This window comes from Sceloporus occidentalis, unplaced genomic scaffold (assembly GCF_023333645.1).
Source record: "Sceloporus occidentalis isolate IW3139 unplaced genomic scaffold, rSceOcc1.0.p SCAF_6, whole genome shotgun sequence".
Classification (NCBI taxonomy): Eukaryota; Metazoa; Chordata; class Lepidosauria; order Squamata; family Phrynosomatidae; genus Sceloporus; species Sceloporus occidentalis.
Genome location: NW_028316986.1, coordinates 105,219,932 through 105,234,460, shown reverse-complemented (window position 1 = coordinate 105,234,460; position 14,529 = coordinate 105,219,932). Strand labels below are relative to the sequence as shown.

Genomic DNA, 14,529 nt, shown 5'->3' with positions numbered 1-14,529 from the left:
TTTATCCTCCCTGAAATTTACCCATTAATTATAGATCATAATAGTGTCTTCACTGCATCACCTCTGTGGGCGGTCAACCATGATGGGCAGGGATCGAGGGGGCATGTTGTCCTCTTTACACTTCCAAGAAGCTTGTCTGCTTCATCGGTATTTACAAACTCAAAATGATCCAGTTTAACATAGTCCACGGAGTCACTGGACACCTCTCTTACTGTCTCTGTTTTAATGCCTGCGTCCAAGATCAGCTCTTATCTGAGAGATTTTATCTGCAAAAAAGTCATTAAATGAAAACATGATGACATTGAATTGAACCCATGAAAGCTTAGTTTAGAAACTTATTTTTCTCAATTATTTTCAAAGGTGCTATAGGGCTGCATCCATACTGCAGAAATAATCTAGTTTGACACTGCTTTAACTGACAGGGCTCAATACTATGGAATTCAGGAAATTGTAGTTTTGTGAAACATTTAACATTTTCTGCCTGATTTTGTAGTCTTCTCTTCCTTAATTAGACTATCTGCCATTGGAAGGGATGGACATTTCCTCATATTTAATTACTGGAGAAACCCAGGCTTGTGTAGTATAACTACCTAGGATGTATAGATTGGGAGGCAGAATAAGGACAGGTTGCTTACCTGTAACAGTATTTCTTCGAGTGGTCATCTGCGAATACATACAAATGGGTTGTACTGCGCCTGCGCAGTGCCTTCGGAAACTTCTAGAATCACTGGGCAAAGTACTCTTTGCAACATATAGAAACTTTTTGGCGGTAGCTCCGCCCATCCCTTATAAAGCCCCTGGTTTCCCGCTCTTTCCCCAGTTCCGCCATTTTTCCGCCGTGTAGGCAACAAGGAGTGAGCCAATTCGTAGCAGGACACCGAGGGGAGGATGGGCGGGATTTGTATGTATTCGCAGATGACCACTCGAAGAAATACTGTTACAGGTAAGCAACCTGTCCTTCTTCTTCGTGGTCTCTGCGAATCATACAAATGGGTTGAGACTAGCAAGCTAAGGTTAACGGCGGAGGGAGTGTCCTGACACCATAATTAACCAACAAAAGTTTATTTGCCACAATAAACCAGAATTCAAAAACACTGTCTCAAAGACCCGTTTGTTGTACCCTGAGTCAAGTGCGTAAACAAAAAACCCCTACCCCTAAGGGGAGAAGGGTTACATCAGATAGTTAATATGCTAAAAGGAGACCAGAATCAGTGCAATCCAGACACCAGGATAGCCCTGCCAAAGGCTGCATCCCTCTTGGCCCTGGTGTCTAGCCTGTAGTGTTTGATAAATGTCAGGGGCTGTGACCACACTGCAGCTTTACAAATGTCATCTAAAGAAATCCCTGACAAGAAGGCAGAGGATGAGGCTACCGCCCTTGTGGTGTGGGAGCGAACCCCAGTCGGCAACGGCCTCCCCAAGAGTTCATATGACAAATAGATGGTGCTTGACACCCACTTGGAGAGTCTCTGAGCCGACACCGGCAACCCCTTTTTCGGTCCCGAGTAGCACTGGCACAGTCTCTCGGAACGGCTAGAGTCTCTAGTTCTGTCTAGATAGAAAGCCAGTGCCCTTCGGACAACTAGGGTGTGGAGGGCCCTTTCAGCATCCGTAGTCGGGTTCGGGGCCAGGGTAGGAAGCACAATGTCCTGACACACGTGGAACAGTGACACAACCCTGGGTAGGAACGTAATGTCCGTCCTAAGGACTACCTTGTCCAAATGAAACCTGAGGAATGGCTGGTCCCGTCTCAGTGCACAAAGTTCTCCAGCCCGACGAGCGGAGGTAATCGCCACTAAAAAAACTGTCTTCCAGGTCAGGAGCCTGATGTCCGTTGTGGCCATGGGCTCAAAGGGCCTGGACTGCAAGGCCCCCAGCACCCCTTCTAGACTCCAAGCTGGGGGTGGTAAGGACACCTGAGGGTTTAAATTGTTATACCCCTTAAGAAATCCCTTAATTAGAGGATCTTTGAAAAACGAAGGCTTACCCTGAAACTGGAAGAAGGAACAAGTGGCCGACAGGTAGCACTTAATCGAAGTGAGGCAGAGGCCTGAGTCGACCAGGGACATTAAAAAGTCCAACACCACTGGCGTCGAGACCTGAGCAGGAGAAAGGTGTCTGTCCGCCAGAAACTTAAGAAATTTGGTCCACTTTTGGGAATAAGATTTACGGGTAGCCGGCTTCTGGGCAGCTAGAATGACTCTGCGCACTGGGTCTGGTAAGCACGCTAGGGATGGATCCTCCATGCTACCAGGGGAAGGGTGTCGATGTCGGGATGGTGGACGCGACCTCCCTGAACTGTGAGAAGATCCGGCCTGCGTTCGAGTCGGAGAAAAGTGTCCCGGGAAAGATGAAGGAGGCTCGGGAACCAAGGCTGCCCTGGCCACCACGGAGTGATTAGAATGGCGTTGGCAGCCTCCGATGTCATCTTGGATACTGTCCTGGTGATCAAAGGGAACGGGGGGAAGGCGTACAGCAGCGCCCCCGACCAGTCGAATCCGAACGCATCCCCGAGGGAGTCCTCGTCTCGCGTCCGGGAGCAGAACTGGGGACAATGTGTGTTGTGGACAGTCGCGAACAGGTCTATCTGAGGGGTTCCCCATCGACGGAAGAGGTCTTTCACAGTGTCTGGGTGAAGCCTCCACTCGTGGCATGATGATGGGGACCTGCTGAGAAGGTCCGCGAGGTCGTTTTGTGTCCCTGGCAAGTGAACCGCTTGAAGCAGGATGCCTCGGGCGATGCACCGCTCCCACACTCGGAGCGTGATGTCGAGGAGGGTGCGTGATCTGGTGCCTCCCTGCTTGTTCAGGTAGTACATCACCGTGGTGTTGTCCGTCCGGAGTTGTATGACCTTGTGGGAGAGGGAGGATTCGAACGCCTTTAAGGCCCGAGTATGCAGGGCCTTCTCGTCGAGAGACCAAGGGCCCTTCGCCCAGAGATCTAGAGCATGGGCTCCCCATCCGTCTTCTGACGCGTCTGTGGTTAGTGTTATCTCCGGCTGGGGCTGTGAGAACGGCATGCCTGCGCAAGCGTTCCGGGAGTCGAGCCACCAATGGAGGGAACGGGCGACTGGTCTCGGGATGGTGAGGCAACGCGATGGCGCGTCGGTCTCTGGGTCGAAGACTGACAGGAACCAAAATTGGAGGATTCGGGATCAAAGCCTTGCCCACGGTGTGACGAAGGTTGTCGAGGCCATGTGTCCGAGGGCCACTTGGACGTCTCTGGCGATGACTCGTCTTCGGTCCGTGCACCTCTGGACGGCCACGCAAAGCGCGGCAAACCGGTCGAGGGGTAGGAAGGCCATGCAATTGTTGGAGTCTAGGATGGATCCGATGAATCTTATTTGCTTGGTGGGAAGCAGCTGTGACTTTTCGAGATTGACCACCAGTCCTAAATCGTTTAGAAGAGCTAGGGTCTCCGAGGTGTGTCGACGGAGCTCCTGGCTTGAAGGGGCCACTATCAACCAGTCGTCCAGGTATGGAAAGATCCTGATGCTTCGGCGATGAAGGTGGGACACCACCGGTGCCATGCACTTTGTGAATACCCGAGGAGCCGTGGCAAGGCCGAAGGGCAGAACGTTGTACTTGTAGATGTCCGTCCCGACGGCAAAGGCTAGGAACCGGCGGTGGCTCTCCCGGATGCTGACATGGAAGTAGGCGTCCTTCAAGTCGATGGTCGCAAACCACAGGCCCTGGTGCAACAAAGGTAAGATAGAGGCAAGGGTTACCATCCGGAACCGGTGATAGGAAAGGTAAGCATTCAGGGCCCTCAAGTCCAAAATGGGTCTAATGCCCCCATCAGTCTTAGGGACCGTAAAATAACGGGAGAAGAAACATCTAGGGACGTCGACGGCATCGACGGGCGAGATGGCGCCCTTGGACAGCAAAGTGCGTACTTCGTCAAGAAGGGTGTCTGGGGGGGGGTGGATAGGAAAGCTCCAGTTGGAGGGAGCTCTTCGAATTCGAGGGCATAACCCCTACAGACGATGGTGAGGGCCCAAGAATCGGTGGAGATCGAGGCCCAGATGTTGGAGAAAGGCCTCAGCCTATCCAGAAAACAAAGGGAGGAGGCGACGGAGTACGCGGCATCACTTCAATTCCTCTTCTTGTTCTGGTCGGGATCCTGCCTCCGGTAATTCTTTTTATACTTAGGAGCGGAACGACGACCTGAAGAGGAGGAGGACTGTGAGGGGTATCTCTGCCTTGGCTGATCCTGGCGCTGAAAAGGACGATCCTGCTGGTAGGATCTCTGACCCTGCCCGTACCATGGACGGACGCCAGTGAAGCGTTTACGGGAAGCCTGAGGAGAGGATGACATACCGTGCTTCTTTGCTGCGGTGCGCATCCGGTACATGAAGTTAAGTTTTTCATCCGTCTCGCGGTGGAAGAGGCCGTCCTCGTCAAATGGCATGTCCTCTATGGTGGTACGGGCATTCTGGTTGAGGTCCGAAGATCTCAGCCAAGCATGTCTGCGCAAGGCAATTGCCGCAGCCATGGATCTTGCCGAGCAATCTGTGGAGTGTCTGGCAGACGTGATTAGCCAACTCCCGATCGAGTGCGCCTCATCTCGAACCTCGGAAAGGGTGGCCTGTGAGTCATCCGGGAGGTCGGGGATTAGAGGAGAGATCTTCTCCATCAGCCACTGGATATATGCACCCATACAAGCATTGTAGTTGGCCACTCTAATCCCCAGGGCTGAAGAAAAATAAGCCTTCTTGGCTAAAGTGTCCACCTTTTTAGCCTCGTCAGCCGGCATCACGGACGATTTTGGGGTAGATGTCCGCTGAGCGCCCTCCACAATGGCGGAATTCTGCCTCGGGTGGCTGAAGAGCCATGAAGGAATGGAGGGAGCAATCCTATAAAGGGACTCTACCCTGCGATTGCTAGAAGCCGTAGAGGCGGGCGCTTCCCACGAATGTCTCGCGAGCTTCTCTAATGATGGTAGCAGGGGGATTGCAGGCGGGGTGGGAAGCTTGCCATGGATTCTCCTTTCGATGGGGTCCGAGGCCTCATCTTCCACCTGGGAGGTCTGGATGTCAAGTGCATTTGACATCTTTATCACGTGCTCAGCAAAGGTGCGGACATCATCCGAAGGTGAGACGGCCCCGGGCTGGGCGAATTCCTGGACGGAAGATTGGTAGTCTTCGGCATCCGAGGAACCGGAGTCGCTCCGGGGACGGTACCGAGTGTGAGAAAGAGTCTCCTCCTCGGGGTCCAGATCCACTATTTGAAGGTCGGGATCGGGGGCAACATCAGCCCGGCGGGAGGACGATGTGGTGTCCCGGGTTGGCCTGATGCGTGGGTCTAATTTGGATTTCCGCAAAGGAGTCCCAAAGCGGGATACAATGGAGTCATGTGGGACCGCCATATAATAGGTGTCCGTCTCACTGTCATAAAGGTAGTCCAGTTTCTTTGGTTCCCTCGGAGGAGAAGGCGAAGGAGTCCACCGAAGGAGTGTCGGCGTCGGGTCCCTCACGGAGGGTCACCTCCACAGAGGCCGGAGGCTCGGCCATAGGCTGAGTTGAGGCCTCGGGAAGAGCCGGTAAGGGCGCGGATCCAGTCGAAGAAGGCAGGCCCAGAGAAGACATGGCACCTGCGGAGAAAACCTTGGAGTAGATGGCCGCCTTCAATCTAGTCTCCCGGTTCTTCCTCGCTTGGGGAGTGAGGGATTTACACAGGGCGCAGGATGCTGGGATGCTCCCAAACACAGGAGACAAGCCGAATGAGGGTCCTGGCCGGGGATCTTCCCCCCGCAAACGGTGCACTTTTTAAAGGGCACCGATGGCATGATCCGCTTACGGTTCGTAGTCAACAATCCGAGGTCCGCAACAAGGGTCAATCCGGTTCGAGAGAATGGGAAGTCGTACAGTCCAAGGTCACAACGTTCAATCAATCGAGGGTCAAGCAAAGAGTGGTCAATAAAACAGTCCGTGGTCAAACTACCAGTGATCCGACAATCAAAGAGGAGCGAAGTTCCCAAAGGCAGCTAACGCGGCGGAAAAAAGGAACTGGGGAAAGAGTGGGAAACCAGGGGCTTTATAAGGGATGGGCGGAGCTACCGCCAAAAAGTTTCTATATGTTGCAAAGAGTACTTTGCCCAGTGATTCTAGAAGTTTCCGAAGGCACTACGCAGGCGCAGTACAACCCATTTGTATGATTCGCAGAGACCACGAAGAAGAAAATGTGTCTACTCCTCCCCCCCTTCAGGTTCAACATTCAATTTATTCTAATTATTATTACAAAATAATAATGCAATGCCTATCATCTACATGAAAACTACAGTGTTATGCAAAAGTAATTTAAAGCAGTAAAACACCAAGTAAACTGAGTCAGTTAATCTTAGAAGGTCTTGGCAAACAAAATAAATTTAACCTGGTGCTGAAACAACTGCAATACTGTTATTAGTCATACCTCCATGGGCAGAATATTCCATAAATGGGACACTACTGACCTCTCTTTTTTCATAAACTGTATACACATGCTAACTGTAGCCAATAATGGTTAAAATAAACCTGAGTATTCTCTTAGAATTGACTTGCAAGCCTGTTTTGCTTTAGCTAACATTGGCGCTTTACAGAGAGCCCAAAAAGGGCTGGCGCCCGTGATTGCTGTGCAGCAGACAAGCTGGGTCGTTCCCTGGCGCAGCAAAAAGAACCCGCAAAAAGTGAGTTCTTTTTGCAGCACGGAAATCATAATATAATAACAATAATAAAAATTTATTTGTGTTTCCCCGCCTCTCCCAAAGGATCGAAGCAGGGTTACAGACTACTAAAATCAATACATACAATGCAATACAATACACCATAAAAACCCAAAATGGTACATCTGTACAAACATCAGCAAAATACAACAATCCAACAGCATCCAACATCCAGGGGTAAGACAGAATATCATTGTCGGCAGACATATTGGTCATGTAGACATCACTCCTTGGGGGGGAACGCTTGGCAAAAGAGTACGGTTTTCAATCTCTTTTTAAATGTTTCCAAAGAGGTCATGAGACGGAGCTCCTCCGGAAGGTTGTTCCAGATCCACGGGGCCGTTATTGTAAAAGCCCTTTGGGAAGAGGAGACGTATTTGGATGATGGAGTTTCCAATAAGTTCTTCCCGGATGTTCTGAGTGTGCGGGGCGGCTCGTAGGGGGAGATGTGGTCCCTCAAGTAACTCAGGCCCAAGCCATGTAGGGCTTTATAGGTGATAACCAACACCTTGTATTGTGCCCGGAAGCGAACAGGCAGCCAGTGCAGAGCTTTCAGCTTAGGTGTTATATGGTCAAACCTAGATGCACCGGTGACCAGTCTGGCTGCAATATTTTGTACTAACTGAAGCTTCCGGACTTGGTACAAGGGTAGCCCCATGTAGAGAGCATTACAGAAATCTAGGCGAGAGGTTACCAGAGCGTGTACCACTGTTTCAGGGTCCCTTTGGCCCAGGTAGGGTCGCAGTGGGCGTATCAACCGAAGCTGATAGCAAGCACTTCTGGCCGTCGCATCTACTTGAAGTCCAGAAGTACACCTGCAGGGACAAATCCAGAAGTACTCCTAAACTGTGAACTTTGTCCTTTAGGGGAAGTGTGACCCCGTCCAGGACAGGTGGACAAATTTCCTTCCCCGAGCCTGGGGAACCTATCACAAGTACTTCCGTTTTCTCTGGATTCAATCTGAGTTTGTTTTCCCTCATCCAGCCCATTACAGACTCCAAGCAGGCATTCAGAGGAGAGACACCACCTTAGTCACTACGTCAGTCGGAGACACAGAGAAACATATTTGGATGTCATCAGCGTACTGACAACACTGCGCCCCGTGTCTCTTGATGATCTCTCCCAGCAGTTTCATGTAAATGTTAAAGTGGGGGACAAAATAGCTCCCTGAGGGACACCAGATGTAAGTTCCCTCTTAGAGGAGCAAATGTCCCCCAACTGCACCATCTGGAATCTGCCTGAGAGATAGGATCAGAACCACTGGAGCGCAGTGCCTCCGATACCCAACTCCCTCAGGTGTTCCAGAAGGATACCGTGGTCGATGGTATCGAAAGCCACTGAGATGTCCAAGAGCACCAACAGGGTCACACTACCCCGGTCGATGCCCAAACGGAGATCATCGACTAAGGCGACCATGGCAGACTCAACTCCGTATCCCGCTCTAAAGCCGGTTTGAAATGGGTCCAGATAATCAGTTTCATCCAAGACAGCTTGGAGTTGGAAGGCGACCACTCTCTCAATCACCTTACCTAAGAATGGCAACAAGGAGACCGGTCTATAATTATTTCTCACCAGGGGTCCAGGTAGGGTTTCTTAAGTAAAGGTTTGACAATTGCTAATTTCAAACTCGATGGAAATTTCCCCTCCCTGAAAGATGCATTGATTATAAGTTGTAATAATGATGTTACTGCATCACCACCCTGGGCGGTCAACCGAGAAGGACAGGGATCAAGAGAGCACGTCGTCTTCCTAACACTTCCAAGAAGCTTGTCCACTTCATCGGTATGTACAAACTCAAAATGATCCAGTTTAATAGCGTCCATGGAAGCTCTGGATGCCTCTCCTATTGTTTCTGTGGCGTCACTTCCACGCTGTGATGTGCGGACGCTAAGCATCCGCGACATCAAAATGGCGGCGCCCATGTGCATAGGGCGCTGCCATTTTGTACGTGCTCGGCATGTACTAGGGTTAGGGGCGTCCGGAAAGGACGCCCCTTCCTAACCCTAGTACGTGCCGAGCACGTACTTTTTGGCGGTGTGTAACCTGCCATTATTTATTTAATCAGAACAACTCTTAAAAAGGGTAGGACTACCACGAAAGAACAAGTAATGGCACTTTTTTACCCACGTATGTAAAAAGTGTATTTGTCATGCCATGGGTAAATTATGTTAAGAATACAGTACAACTGAGGGAAAGAAACTAGTTAAATTGGAAAGCTTTGTTGTTGCTAAAGTAGGAAACAATTAACTGAAAATTCATTATTTCATTTTTAATATAGTATCTGATAGTCCTTCCTAGCTGCATTTTGCAGTTGGGAGAGAGTTCCAAAACACACCAGAATACGCTAGAAATATATTAGAAACAATCAGAAGTATGCAATCTTATATGCAAGAAACATCCCGAGAATGTAGAGCAGTGATTCCCGAAGTGGACTGTACACCCCTCACTGAGGGTGGTGGAAACATCTAGGGAGGGAAAATGGGGCAGCAGTGAGGGAAAATGGGGCAGCAGGGGGTCTTCAGTCAAAGTACTGGCACATAAGAATGACAAGGGAAACCAGCGGCCTTTAAGACCATCATGGAGATGAGGAGTTAGAGCCCATAGCAGGAGAAAAGTGATGGCAAAAAAGGAGTTTTCACATTTGGAACCCTGCTTAAGCTTGGTGAGTTTTGCCAGTACTTGCATTGAAAGGTTGGAGCTGCATTGCTGCTCCTGCTTTCTTTTGTTGGCCTGATCGAGAGAAGAGGTAGCAGAAGAAACAATGTTTGAGGATGGGGACAACTTGAAGCTATGTGGGGAACGCATATCTCTAGGGAAGGAAGGGGAGGAGTATCCAAGGTCAATTCTTCTAAAGAATCCTTCAACTCTCTTAGACTGAGAGTTGTTCCCCTCCAAGAAGAAAAATGAAAAGCTGGCTGCACTGCTCTCTGCCCCGGCAAAGAAAAAGAGTCTTTCCTCACCAGGGAAAAGCTTCTCCCTTTCCACCTGGTTACCTTGAGAGCAGCAACCAAGCAAATGGTCAAGCAGTGACTGAGATGCATCTCACCCAGTTGTGCCAGCCTTTACCACAAGGCTGGCACAACTGCTCAGCCAGCTGCTTGATTGCCTCTACCAAGGTAACCAACTGTCCCATCACTGCTCGACCAGCTATTTGGGTGATACTTCCTTTGTACCCCGTCTCCCTGGGAGCAACAACTGAGCAGCCAGCTAGTCAGCTACCCTTCCTTCTGCTGTTAAGGCCAGCATAGGCGAGAGGGAGGAACAGGCCTGGGCCATTGATGTATTCACACAAGAGGCAGCGGTGGCAAGCTGGGTGCAGCTGGGATAGATGCTGCTGGTGCTGCACAAACAATAGACCTAATATCATGAAAATAGGCATTGGGGGACACTAGTGTTATTGCCCAAGAGGGCAAAAAAAGTTGGGGACCATTGGTGTAAAGGATCCATGTAGGACTTCGGTTAGCAGAACAATGTTTTGTTAAAACAATTCTGAGGATATGATGTTACATCCTTATGTTGCTAAAATTGCGAGGAGAAGGGTGGTAGCTCCACATAGATTGCTAGGAAGGGCAGGCCAAAAGGCCTAGTTGCCACATAAAGGGGTTGGGCCATTTAACTCATACAGGATCATCCAAACTGATTCAGATATGAGGGTCAATTTTATGAGGTAATTAAACACATTAACAACTGTTCTCACTGAAATAATGGACTGCAAAGTGTTTCACTTTGATTATGTCCATATTCTCCCAGCTAACACATGTACTCTGTGCATTCAAGTACAATATTAGTACATAGGCTGATTTTGTTTCCATCATGAACTTCCCCTCCTGCCCTAAAAGGTTTTATAAATACTCAATACTTAAATTGGCATGAAAATCTCTTTTCAGACCTATTTTTTTGTGAACTAACATCTTTGTTTGAAATACATGCAATCTCACTCTCTTTTAACTGTTCCTGAATACATCACAGAGCTAGAAAAGCCCTGTATGAACAACTAACCATAAGTTAAATAAAAGCTAAAAATCCTAATAATAAAAGTATAAAAACAGATTACACATTTTAAGAATATAACTATATATTGTATAAATTAAAGAGTAATTATGGGAATTTCCTTCTTAAGCATCTGCTTTTTATGCATTCTTCTGTAACTAAAATCCCAAGTTCATGCTCCGTCAAGTGATGTCAGTTTGTTTTCCAAATTCTCTGGCTGATATCATCATCACCACCACCGTATCATTATTATTATTATTATTATTAATTTATATTCTGCCATTTTCTTTCTAGTAGACACATTACCTGTGTTATTTATGGCTTCATGTTAAATAAAAGGTATTCGGGCTGGCCTGAAGAGAGAGGCTCCTCCCTCCCTAACTGTCATCTTTCGGCCTCTGAGGGAGAGAGAAGGCTGGCCCAGTTCCATCAGGGGCTAGCCTGAAGAAAGAGGCTCCTCCCTCCCTAACTGTCATCTTTCGGCCTCTGAGGGAGAGAGAGGGCTGGCCCAGTGCCATCGGGCTGGCCTGAAGAGAGAGGCTCCTCCCTCCCTAACTGTCATCTTTCGGCCTCTGAGGGAGAGAGAAGGCTGGCCCAGTTCCATCAGGGGCTAGCCTGAAGAAAGAGGCTCCTCCCTCCCTAACTGTCATCTTTCGGCCTCTGAGGGAGAGAGAGGGCTGGCCCAGTGCCATCAGGGGCTAGCCTGAAGAAAGAGGCTCCTCCCTCCCTAACTGTCATCTTTCGGCCTCTGAGGGAGAGAGAGGGCTGGCCCAGTGCCATCGGGCTGGCCTGAAGAGAGAGGCTCCTCCCTCCCTAACTGTCATCTTTCGGCCTCTGAGGGAGAGAGAAGGCTGGCCCAGTTCCATCAGGGGCTAGCCTGAAGAAAGAGGCTCCTCCCTCCCTAACTGTCATCTTTCGGCCTCTGAGGGAGAGAGAAGGCTGGCCCAGTTCCATCAGGGACTAGCCTGAAGAAGAAGAGCCCTCCCTCTGGTCCATCTGCCTTGGTCCAGGCCTCAGAGGGAGAGAAGAATGCTGGACCTGATTCCCTCCCCCCTCACCATTCCCTTCTCCTTTTGTGTCGTGTCTTTTAGATTGTAAGCCTGTGGGCAGGGAACTGTCTGTTATCCCCTCTATTGTAAACCGCTCGGATTCCCAGTGATTGGGCGGTATATAAATAAAACCTATTATTATTATTATTATTAACAAAACATTTTATAATATATAATATACAGACATTATAATTCTACAAAATTCCCTTCTTTTTAATAGATTACAAAATTCAGCATTATACAAAATATTCCTAAAAAATAAATTTCAACTTCCATGGCTTAAAAAAATTAAACATACAAACACAATCTGCCAACACTGAAAAGGACAATGAATAGCCATCCATTGTCTGCTATAATAAATGAGTGGCAGAATTCACCATCTAGTAAATCAAAGAGCAGTGATACTATTTATCATATTGAGCATTTCCAATTATTGTTATTCTATGAAATGGGGTGGCTTTGTACAAAGGAATGAGAATTCAAAACACAGTGTTTTCCTTTAACAACGTTATCTTTTCAAAGAAAGAACAGAAACACTGACCCTAGCGAGTAGAGTGTTCCCTTAACCCTTGGGAATGGAAAAGAAATCCATAAGACAAAACGTTACTCGAAGAATCATTGCTTCATAGTCTTAACTCCTAAATCCTAGACTAGGGTATAATATGAAATGAGGGGCTGTGTTCAGCATAAAAAAAATTTTTTTAGAAAATGGGACACACAGTCTTGCTGTAGAATACAAAATGGAAATTGGAACCTAATGCAATAATGAATCCTGTCACAACATCTAGAATACATAATACCATAAAGCTTGATACCATAAAGAACCTACTTATAGATTTGTTTGTTTTTCCCTGAGTGATTGCATGATTACTATTACTTCATACCTATTTGATGAAATAACATAGAACACTGTAGATAGTAAGCCTAAGGACAGGGAACCATCTATTATCCCCTCTGTTGTAAGCCACCCGGATACTCAGTTATTGGGTGGCATATAAATAAATCCTATTATTATTATTATTATTTAAGTTTTTCAGATAACTTCTCCCCCCCTCTCATACAAACCCCTAATTGTTTCATTTCCGTTAAACACCAGTAAACTGGTTGCTTGGAATTAAAATAAAATATACATTATAGATCTCCTGCTTCCTAAATATCTATTTATTTACTGAGCCAAGTAATTTTAAACATGCTAATTAGCAACTAGTTGATATCACTACTTCAAAGAGTGATAACAAGGAAACATTAAATTAGATGTAATGATCAGTTTATGTTCTCATTCCAATGGCTGGATATATATTATGACTTATGAAGGGATTACATGAAATTGCTCTATATTGTATCATTCTACAGTACCAACCTATTTCCTGCCACAATTATTTACCATAGTTCCTAAGGTATTATTATTATTATTATTAGCTTTATTTATAAAGTGCCGTAAAACTACACGGCGCTGTACAAAACCAATTAAAATCAAGAATATATAAAAAGCCTGCCTATGGCACACAATCTAAAAGTTAAAACAACAAATTAAAAACATCATTAGAAACAAGTTAAAACATCAAATATCCAAATATTAGTGCTGAAATCACTGCATTTATTGCTATCTCAGAGCAGAAACTGGATGATGAGTCTGGTACTCAGTAAAGGTTAAAAGGTAAAGGTTTGCCCTTTGACATGATTGTCAAATTGTGTCTGACTGTAGGGGGCATTGCTGATCTCCGTTACTAGTGAAAGAGCCAGCATTGTCAAAGATGACATGTCATGTGGCCAGCATGACTGCACAGAACGCTGTTATGTTCGCACCAAAGTGGTACTTATTTATCTACTTGTACTTTTACATGTTTTCAAACTGCTATGCTGGCAGAAGCTGGGACTAGTGACGGGAGCTCACTTCATCATGTGGTGCTTGGTTCTCAACCTGCTGACCTTGCAATCATCAGAGCCAGCGTCTTAACCACTGAGCCACCATATTAATCATTCAGGTACCTAGGCTGCTTGGTCATGGTCTATACCAGGCCTGCACAACATACAGCCCAGGAGCCGCATGTGACCTGCCAAAGGATTTTAGGTAGCCCACGAGGATGTGGAATGACTTCAAGGCTCCTCTGACGCTCTGCCTCCTCCTAAGGAGAGGACCATGCAGAGGAGGACATAGAAGGGTGAACGCTCACCCTGCAAGACTCCTCCACTGCCTTGCTTTGTCCTAAGGAGAAGGCCAGGCAGTGGCAGAGGAGAAGGACTGGAAGCACTCACTCTGCAAAACTCCTCTGCTGCTTGGCTTTCTCCCAAGGAGATAGTGGAGTAGCGGCAGGCAAATGTTCACTCTGCAAGGCTCCTTCTTTGCCTGGCTTTCTCTTGAGAAGGCTGAATGGCAGAGGAGGAAGGCCAGGCAGAGGAAAGGAAGAGAAGGGTCCTCTGCTGCTTGGCTTTGTCTTGAGGAGAGGGCCAGACAGAGGAGGAAGATGACATAGTTATTATTAATTAATATTATTAATTAATTACTATTTAATTAAAACCTATTTGCTGTCCGAAGAAGTTTTGCTTATTTTAATTTTGGCCACTACCTCCTGCCAAGTTGTGCAGGTCTGGCTATACAAACAGACAATCAAGTTACTCTGATATCTAACACAGCTATCCATCTTAAGACAACACAATTCTTAAAGGGAGCCTTTGAGCAAATACTTCTAATCACAGGGAATTGGAGCTTAGAAATAGAAAAGATTACTAAAGTAAACCAAAACTAAAAAGAACTGACAAGAAAATGAACAAAATTTAAGCAATTGTCTTC

The 14,529-nt window shown here is 47.3% G+C and overlaps 1 protein-coding gene across 4 annotated transcripts in view; it reads right to left on the bottom strand.

Moving 5' to 3' along the window:
* WASF1 (WASP family member 1) overlaps positions 1–14,529 on the bottom strand; it is an 81,712-nt gene that overhangs the window by 45,145 nt on the left and 22,038 nt on the right. The window contains exon 1 of one of the 4 annotated variants that reach the window (XM_089530585.1): positions 10,996–11,014. The exons of the other annotated variants lie outside the window; for them this stretch is intronic. The gene's annotated coding sequence lies outside the window, so the exon portion shown is untranslated. Of the gene's footprint in view, positions 1–10,995; positions 11,015–14,529 lie in introns of those variants that run through there. 4 annotated transcript variants of the gene reach the window in all.